Consider the following 7,945-nt stretch of genomic DNA (forward strand, 5'->3'; position numbering starts at 1 on the left):
AATGGCCAGAGCTGAGCTTATCGGAGCCAGGAGCTTCTTCGCTGGGGTAGGGGCCCAAAGACTTAGGCCATCCTCTGCTGCTTTCCCAGGCACATTAGCAGGGAGCTGGATCAGAAGTGGAGTAACCTGGACTGGAACTGGTGCCCACATGGAATGCTGGCGCTGCAGACCGGGGCTTTAACCCACTGAGCCACAGCTCTGGCCCCAACCACTCCGGCTTCTCTTCAGGGTCTCTAACAAGACAAGCTGCTTTTTGCCTCAAGGGATTTATTTCTACTAAAGATGGTCTCCAACTGAGACATTTCTGCTTCTGATTTTTTTTTCAACTTCACGATGACGATGTGAGAGCCAAACGCAGTCAGTAGAATCCATTCTGAAAATTCTGAATTTTGGATCCTTTCCCAGGCTCGCGGTGTGCGGTCGGCTCCTCTGTCGAGTGCTGGGTGGCGGCAGTGGTGGCAGCTCATGCCCCCCCCCCCCGGGCACGAGGGCAGCAACCACAGCCTGCAGCGTTCATGGTGCTGGGCTGTGGCGCTCGGCAGCGTAGGCATCCTCAATGCATTTCCCACTTACAGTATTTTCAACTCCTAAGAACTTGTCGGGGTCTCACCCCATCACAAGTGGAGGACCACCTGCATTCTTTGGGCCGGGACTCCCCTGCGCACATCTTCTGGAGGCCAGAGGTTGGCTCCTCCTCGGCCGGCCCTCGGAGCGTCACTCTCCCGTGTGTGTGTGTGTGTGTGTGTGTGTGCATCCACTGGGCTACCAGCCCGCCTACAGTCACCTGTTGCCTTGTTTACCAGGTCACAGACATCAGCTTTTAAGCTCCATGAGGACAAGAGGCAAAGAGCCTGGGCCATCATAGACGATCAATATTCTTTTTAAAAATGTTTATTTATTTTTATTTATTTGAAAGGCAGAATGACAGAGAGAGAGAGAGAGGAGAGAGAGATCTTCCATCCTCAGATGCTCTCCCCAAATGTCCACAATAACTGGGGCTGGGCCAGGCTGAAGCCAGGAGCCAGGAACTCCGTGTGGGTGTCCCACATGGTTGGCAGGGACCCAAGTACTTGGGCCATTGTCTGCTCCTCCCAGCATGCGCATTAGCAGGGAGCTGGATGGGAAGCAAGGGTTGGATTAGATCCCAGGCACTCTGATATGAGGATGCGGGCATCCCAAGAGGTGGCTTAACCCACTGCACCGCAGCGCCTGCTCCAATATAGTCTTTTTATTGTGGTGAAATTCAATGAATAGTATTTGAGCACGAAAGCCTGCAGGACAGTTGGAGAGATGTGATTTACATGCACGCAACACCTAGGAAGCAAATGAAGATGTATGATTAGTACAAAAGTGGGCAGCTCAGCCGGTGAGGGCAGGAAGGCTTTAGAAAAATCAGCATCAGTCTTGCTGAGAACAAAGACAAGTCGAATGCCTCTTTTTCAAGGTGAAAACAGAGCCAGAGGTCCTGAAAAAGGAGATAAAAAGCCCAAGAAAGAAGATCAGGAAGCAAGAGACTGGTATCTTCCTGCCGGGGCCTCCCAGGGTGCAGCCAAAGCTGCCGGTGAACACTGCAGTTGGCTAGCACAAGCCAGCGCTGGCACGCCGGGCCCCGCGGCCCCGCTCTCCTCCTGCCACCGGCTGCTGATCTCGGGGCAGGCACAGGCACTCTTTGTGCCTTCGTTTCTCATCTACATTTTGAACCTGGGAGGCTGATGTGGCGTGAGTTAAGCTGCTGCTTGCAAGGCAGGCACCCCAGCTAGGAGGCCTCTTGGAGTCCCAGCTTCTCTGCTTCTGATCCAGCTCCCTGCTGATGTGCCTGGGAAGGCAACGGAAGGCGGCCCAAGTGCTTGAACCTCTGCAATCAGGTGGGCCGGCCAGAGGGAGTTCCTGACTCCTGGCTTTGGCCTGGCCCTAACCTGGGTGTTGCAGCCATTTGGGGAGTGAACTAGTGGATGGAAGACTTCTGTGTCCCTCTCCCTCTGTCACTTTGTCTTTCAGATAAAGAAATAAATCTTGAAAAAAATATTTGAGAATGAGAGTGAACTCTTCATTTTTAAAAACTCTCTCTGACATTTATTTATTTCTATTTGAAAGGTAGAATGACAGAGGCACAGAGACAGACAGAGTTCTCCCATCTACTAGTTCAATCCCCTAATGCTCACAAGAGCCATGGCTGGGCCAGGCCAAAGCTAAAAACAGGGTACTTAATCTGGATCTCCCGGGTAGGAGGCAGGGACCCAAGGACTTGAGCCCTACCTGCTGCTTCCCAGGGTCTGCATTAGCAGGAAGATGAAGTCAGAAGTGGAGGTAAGACTCAGACGCAGACACTCTAATATGGATACATTCTTCCCAAGTGGCATCCTAACCGCTGTGCAAACGTCTGCCTGTAGTGTGTGGACTTGTTTTCAGTGTTTATTTATTGCCATTTACTTGAAAGGCAGAGAGACAGAAAGAGAAAGAGAGTGAGGTCTTCCAGCCACTGGTTCACTCTCCAAATGGCTGCACAGCCAGGGCCAGGCAAGGTCAAAGCCAGGAGCCTGGAACTTCCTTCAGGTCTCCCATGTGGGTGGCAGGGTCCCAAGCAAGCACATGAGGCATCCTCTGCTGCTTCCCAGGCACATTCACAGGAAACCGGATCAGAAGCAGGGTGGTCGGGACTCAACCCAACACCCTGATGTGGGAAGCTGGCATCCCAAGTAGCAGCTCAACCCACCGTTCCACAGTGCCCACCTCCTGCTCTGAAGAGTGCTTTGGTTTCAAGTGGTCACCTGTGTGTGGTTGAGCTGCAAATGGATAGAAATCATCTAAGGGGCAAAACCCAAGGGGCTGGTTCAGGACTTGTCCCCCATCCTGGAACCATGGTGGGGTCCCCATTCCTGTTGTCACCTATCCAGCGAGCCACCTCACAGGGTCTGGCTTGGCTCTCACTGCCAACCCGAGTCAGGATCCGTGGGAGGGGAGGGGTCACTGCTGCTGGGGTGGCCAAACACGTGGGCAGAACCCTGCCCTTGGCGCACAAGGCAGGAAGTGCCTGGCGGAAGGTGAGGCGTACAAAGCAGGAGAACCGGGAGCCAGCGTGGGTAGCGCTGCCCGGGGCGGAGGGTTCCGGTTTCACCGAGAACATTATTTTAGACTAACAGGAAAAACAAAAGTCGTGGTTCCCACCAACTTCCAGCCCCAGGAAGCTGGGAAGGACGAGCAATCGCTTTCTGCTCCGCTGGGAATGGCCGCACAGCCCTGGGAGCGCCTCCCAGCTCCTTGTCCGGCACAGATGGCTCAATCAGGAGGAGGACCGTGGGGAGTGCGGGGTGGGGATGGCAGGGGAGGGACGGGAGGCAAAGGGGTCACACGCTGGCCACCACACAGCAGGGGCCGGGCAGAGGGGGTCAGCCACATAGAGGGTCCCAGGGACTGACCCAAGGCCTGGGGAAGCGGGACCGCCGGGGGTCACAGCCCACAGCCCACAGCCTGCAGCCTGCGGAGGCCAGGCCTGGGCCCTGGGCTCCGGGCTCTGTGCCCATTCTCTGATCTGCCACATTGTTCAGCTATTTCCTTCTCTGGAAGCACTAAGGGGCGCGGAGCGGGCTGGGGACTGCAGGGCCAGGAGTACAAGGAGCAGGGTGGAGCCTGCACAGGGGGAGGGGGCCACGGTTCGTTCCCACGACCGGCTGCCCTTCCGGCTGCCCCGGGACTGCGTGGGAAAAGGTCTTGGGAGTTTTTGGGGACAGCATGCACGTGTGTATGTGTGTGTGTGTGTGTGTGTGTGTGTGTGACACACAAGCATGCACATTTTCACTTGTGTCTGACTGCCCTGCTGGGCTTTGGTCACAGGACACAGCCCTCTGAGAAACAGTCGCCAGGCTGCGTTCCCACCGGGCCCTGCCCTGGGAGAGGCGTTAAGAACCGCCCCAATGCCCTCGAGGACACTGGAGGCCTTAGGACCGACTCCCTGGAGAGGCCTAGTGACTTCCCTGACTTACGGGGATGCTTCTAGAACCTTCTGCTAAGCCCGCAACTTCCAGGCAAAGCTCTACGTACGACCAGCAAGAGGCTGGAAAACGGGTGGGAACCGGACACGTCGGGGTGAAGTCAACCATTCCCATAGCCTCTAGTTAAGAACCCAGAATCCTTCTGGAGCGCTTAGATCTCAGAGCCAAGAGATCACCGGGCAGCTCAGCGCTCTGCCGGCAGCCGAGCAGCCCAGCACAGAGATCACAAACCAGCAGCACATGGGCCTGGCGCAGCCTGCACACACACGCCTTGCTTGTCCAACACAGCACTGAAGAAGCTTTGGAGCCAGTACTGAGAGACCGCATACAAAACCCCCAGCTTCTACAGTCTGGAAAAAACCAGGAAGATACGGCTACTGGCCAATGGAGCGGAAGGGTAGCTGCTCCCTCTGGAAACAGCCTGCACTGGCCACTTTGCCACAGTCTGCACCACTCCCCGCTACCCCTCACTCGAAGCTGAGTGTCTGTTTTATTGTTCAGCATGCGCGCAAGATTATTATGTAGTGTTTTGTGCTCTTGTCTTGATCAAGAATTGGGACACAAAAGGGCCACTGTTAGCATTTCTACCCAGCCAGGCAAACCTACAAGCGAAGAAGAAACACGTGACTCGGTCCCCCTACCTTTCCTGCACCCCTCTGCCTTCCAGTGAGTGCCAGTTTCATGCCATCTTCTGACAGCATGACGCCACAGGCTCTGTGCCTACTCCTCCCTCGCCCCTTACACACAACTCTTCTCAATGAGTAGACCCCAAGGGAAGGCAGGCAGGAGTTAACGAGCTGTGACCACAACCAGCACATCCCAGCCCCAGCTGCTCACGGCCCCGTGGCTGCACAGGAACCCCTTGGCTTAGGCGCTCTGTCGTGCGCAGAACCATAGTGCACACACAAGGAGATGTGTGAAGGCCTCCAGGGGAGTTTAGGTCAAAGTCATTGCTGGGAAGGCAGGAAGTGGGCAAGAGGGGCCCGCATTGTGGGGTAATGGGTTAAGCTGCCACCTGCAATACCGGCATCCTATATGGGCCAGTTCAAGTCCCGGCCTGGGGAAACAGCTGAAGATAGCCCTATTTAATCGATCTTCAAGCCATGCTTCTCCATCATAAAATAATACATATAGAATAAAATTTTAGGGGCCGGCATTGTGGCAGAGCAGGTTAAGCTGCTGCCCGCAATGCCAGTATCCCGAATGTGCACAGGTTCGAGTCCTGGCTCCTCCTCTGCCCATCCGATTTCCTGCTAATGTGCATCATGGAAGGCAGCAGATGACAACTCAAGTGTGGGGAGCAACTCGGACTAGACTGTTACTGGAATTAAGACTTATTCTATGCATCTGCTCTCCCATAATATGGCGCTGGGAGAGGAGGAAACAGCTTCTACACAGCTGCTTCCAGTTCAACCAATAAACTGTAGGACCTGCTCCTGATTGGAGGAGAGCAGCGTACTCGGCGTGTGGGTAGCAGAGTTGGGATTGGTGGAAGAGGACTATAAAGGAGGAGAGAGACAACATGCACCAGGAACATCTAAGGGGAACATCTAAGGGGAACACCTGTGCAGCCCCCGAGAGAGCCGGCCGGCGGTGTGCCGCTCCCCCGCGGAAGTGGGGAAAGTGGCAGGGGGCCCGCCCCTCCACGGAGGTGGAGGGACGGTAGCCAACCCGGGAAGAACCAGCAGCAAACCCGGGGAGGGCCGAGCAGACAAAAGAACAGCGCAGGGTCCTGTGTCGTTCCTCCACGAAGAGGGGGAGCAACATAATGGTGCTGTGACTCGGATAGGAAACCTAGGCAGGGTTTAGTGTTGCTCCTCCACGAAGAGGGGGAGCGACACTCAAGTACTTGGGTTCCTGCCACCCACGTGGGAGACTGGGACTGAGTTCCTGGCTTCTGGCTCCTGGTTTTGGCATGGCCCAACCCTGACTGTTGTGGGTCTCTCTCTCTCTCTTTCAAAGTGAAAACAAACAAACTTTTAAAAAGAGAATATATGGGGCTGGTGCTGTGGTGTGACAGGTAAAGCCACTGCCTACAGTGCCGGCATCCCATATGGGCGCCAGTTCGAGACTTGGCTGCTCCACTTCCAATCCAGCTCTCTGCTATGGCCTGGGAAAGCAGTGGAAGACGATCCAAGTCCTTGGGCCCCTGTACCCACATGGGAGACCCAGAGGAAGTTCCTGGTCCTGGCTTTGGATCAGCCCAGTTCTGGCTGTTGTGGCCATTTGGGGAGTGAACTAGCAGATGGAAGATCTCTCTCTCTCTCTCTGTGCAACTCTGACTTTCAAATAAATAAATAAATCTTAAAAGAGAAAGAAAGAGAGAGAGAGAGAAATAGACCTACCCTGCTAGAACGAGCCAGCGCGACCAGCACCAACTCTATTCCCATGTTTCGTGTTCATGGCGTTCACGCTGAGAAACTGTTTGTGTAGATAAGCATAGAAGGCAGAAGCTCTCAGATCCCCCGATGCCACCCAGCCACTCAGCACATAATAACACCTGGGTTTGTTTCATCTCCTTCAGCTTGAAAGCTGACTACTGGGAAACCTTTCATTTGCAAAAGGGATTTATGACCCAGTCATTTTGAGTCACTGGATTTCCCAATGTGAAATTGCTGCGTTTCACAGCTCCGGAGTTTTCGCCCACCAAGCTCACACTCCAGAGGGAGAGTTAAGGTCAGCTCGCCTGTGCAGGGTCCCAGCTAAAAAATGCTAGCGTGACCAGCATGTCCACCTCTACATCGCTCGAGCCAACACGGTGCCCTTCCACACCCCCTACTCATGTAGCCTGGGTCAGCTTGGGGACTCCACGTGCCGTCATTCAAGGATCCAGACTCCACCACCTGAAATGTCCTCCGTCGCCAGGGCAGAGAGAAGGTAACAGACAACCACGCACAGGCTCCTCAGTGCTTCTGCCTGGAAGACACCCGGGCTCGCGTTTCACTGCCCAAAGCCAACCACACGGCCAGGCCTGACTGCCCAGAGGTCGGAGCGTACCAAGGAGGAAGAGAACAGGGCACTTCCCTCACCTTTATTCCGCAAAAACGAAGGGAGGAGAGGCGTTCTCTGCCCCCAGATAGTTTTTTTTTTTTAGTTTTTTTTTTTTGTATTTTTTTCTTTTTCTTCTGTGTTTTTTTTTATCTCCTTTTTTTCTTCTTTTTTTGTGTTCTTTTTGTTTTGTTCTTTCTTTTCTTTCTTTTTTTTTTTTTTCCCCAAATAGTTCTTGTTGAAGGTAACTTTGGGGCAGGTGTTGCGGTGCTGTGGATTAAGCCCTGCTTGGGATGCCCACGCCCATGTCCAAGGGCCTGGCTCACTTCCACCTGGGAGGTGGCAGATGACGGTGCAACTGCCTGGGTCCCTACCACCCACGTGGGAGACTCAGATGGAGCTCCTGGCTTCTGCCTGTTGTAGGCATTTGGGGAATGAAAGAGTAGATGAGATACGTCTCTCTCTATCTCAATCTGCCTATCAAATCAATCAATCTTATAAAACACGAAATACTATGAAAAACAGATGACTTCCTGCAATTCGATTCCCTTACACATAACACCTACCCTGTGCACCTGCTGGGGTGCCTCGCTTCAAGACTGGGGCTTTCTTTGTGAAGCAGCGCCTGCCCCTTAAATGCAGGAACGGCCTTCTGATGTTCCTGCTGGTGTCAGTGCGTGCACTACCTGTTCGTTTGGAAGCTGTTGGGAGTCAGTTACCTTTTTCTGTGTGTGTTTTCCTAACAAGCTGCAGTCACTTTGAGCACGGGAACCATGGCTGCACGTTCTTTATATCCGCTGTGCCGTCTAGCAAGGTCACTGGGAGCATATGCGGGTTCTGTTTGATGGCTGAGTTGGCCGTGTATTCTCTGTGGGCTTCCCTCTCTGACAGGAAGGGATAACAAGGCGCGCCCTTACAATTACAACCGAGATGAAAGAAGGCAGAGCCTGTCCAGCCCCCTGCTCCAC

The sequence above is a fragment of the Oryctolagus cuniculus genome, chromosome 12, assembly GCF_964237555.1.
Source record: "Oryctolagus cuniculus chromosome 12, mOryCun1.1, whole genome shotgun sequence".
Taxonomy (NCBI): Eukaryota; Metazoa; Chordata; class Mammalia; order Lagomorpha; family Leporidae; genus Oryctolagus; species Oryctolagus cuniculus.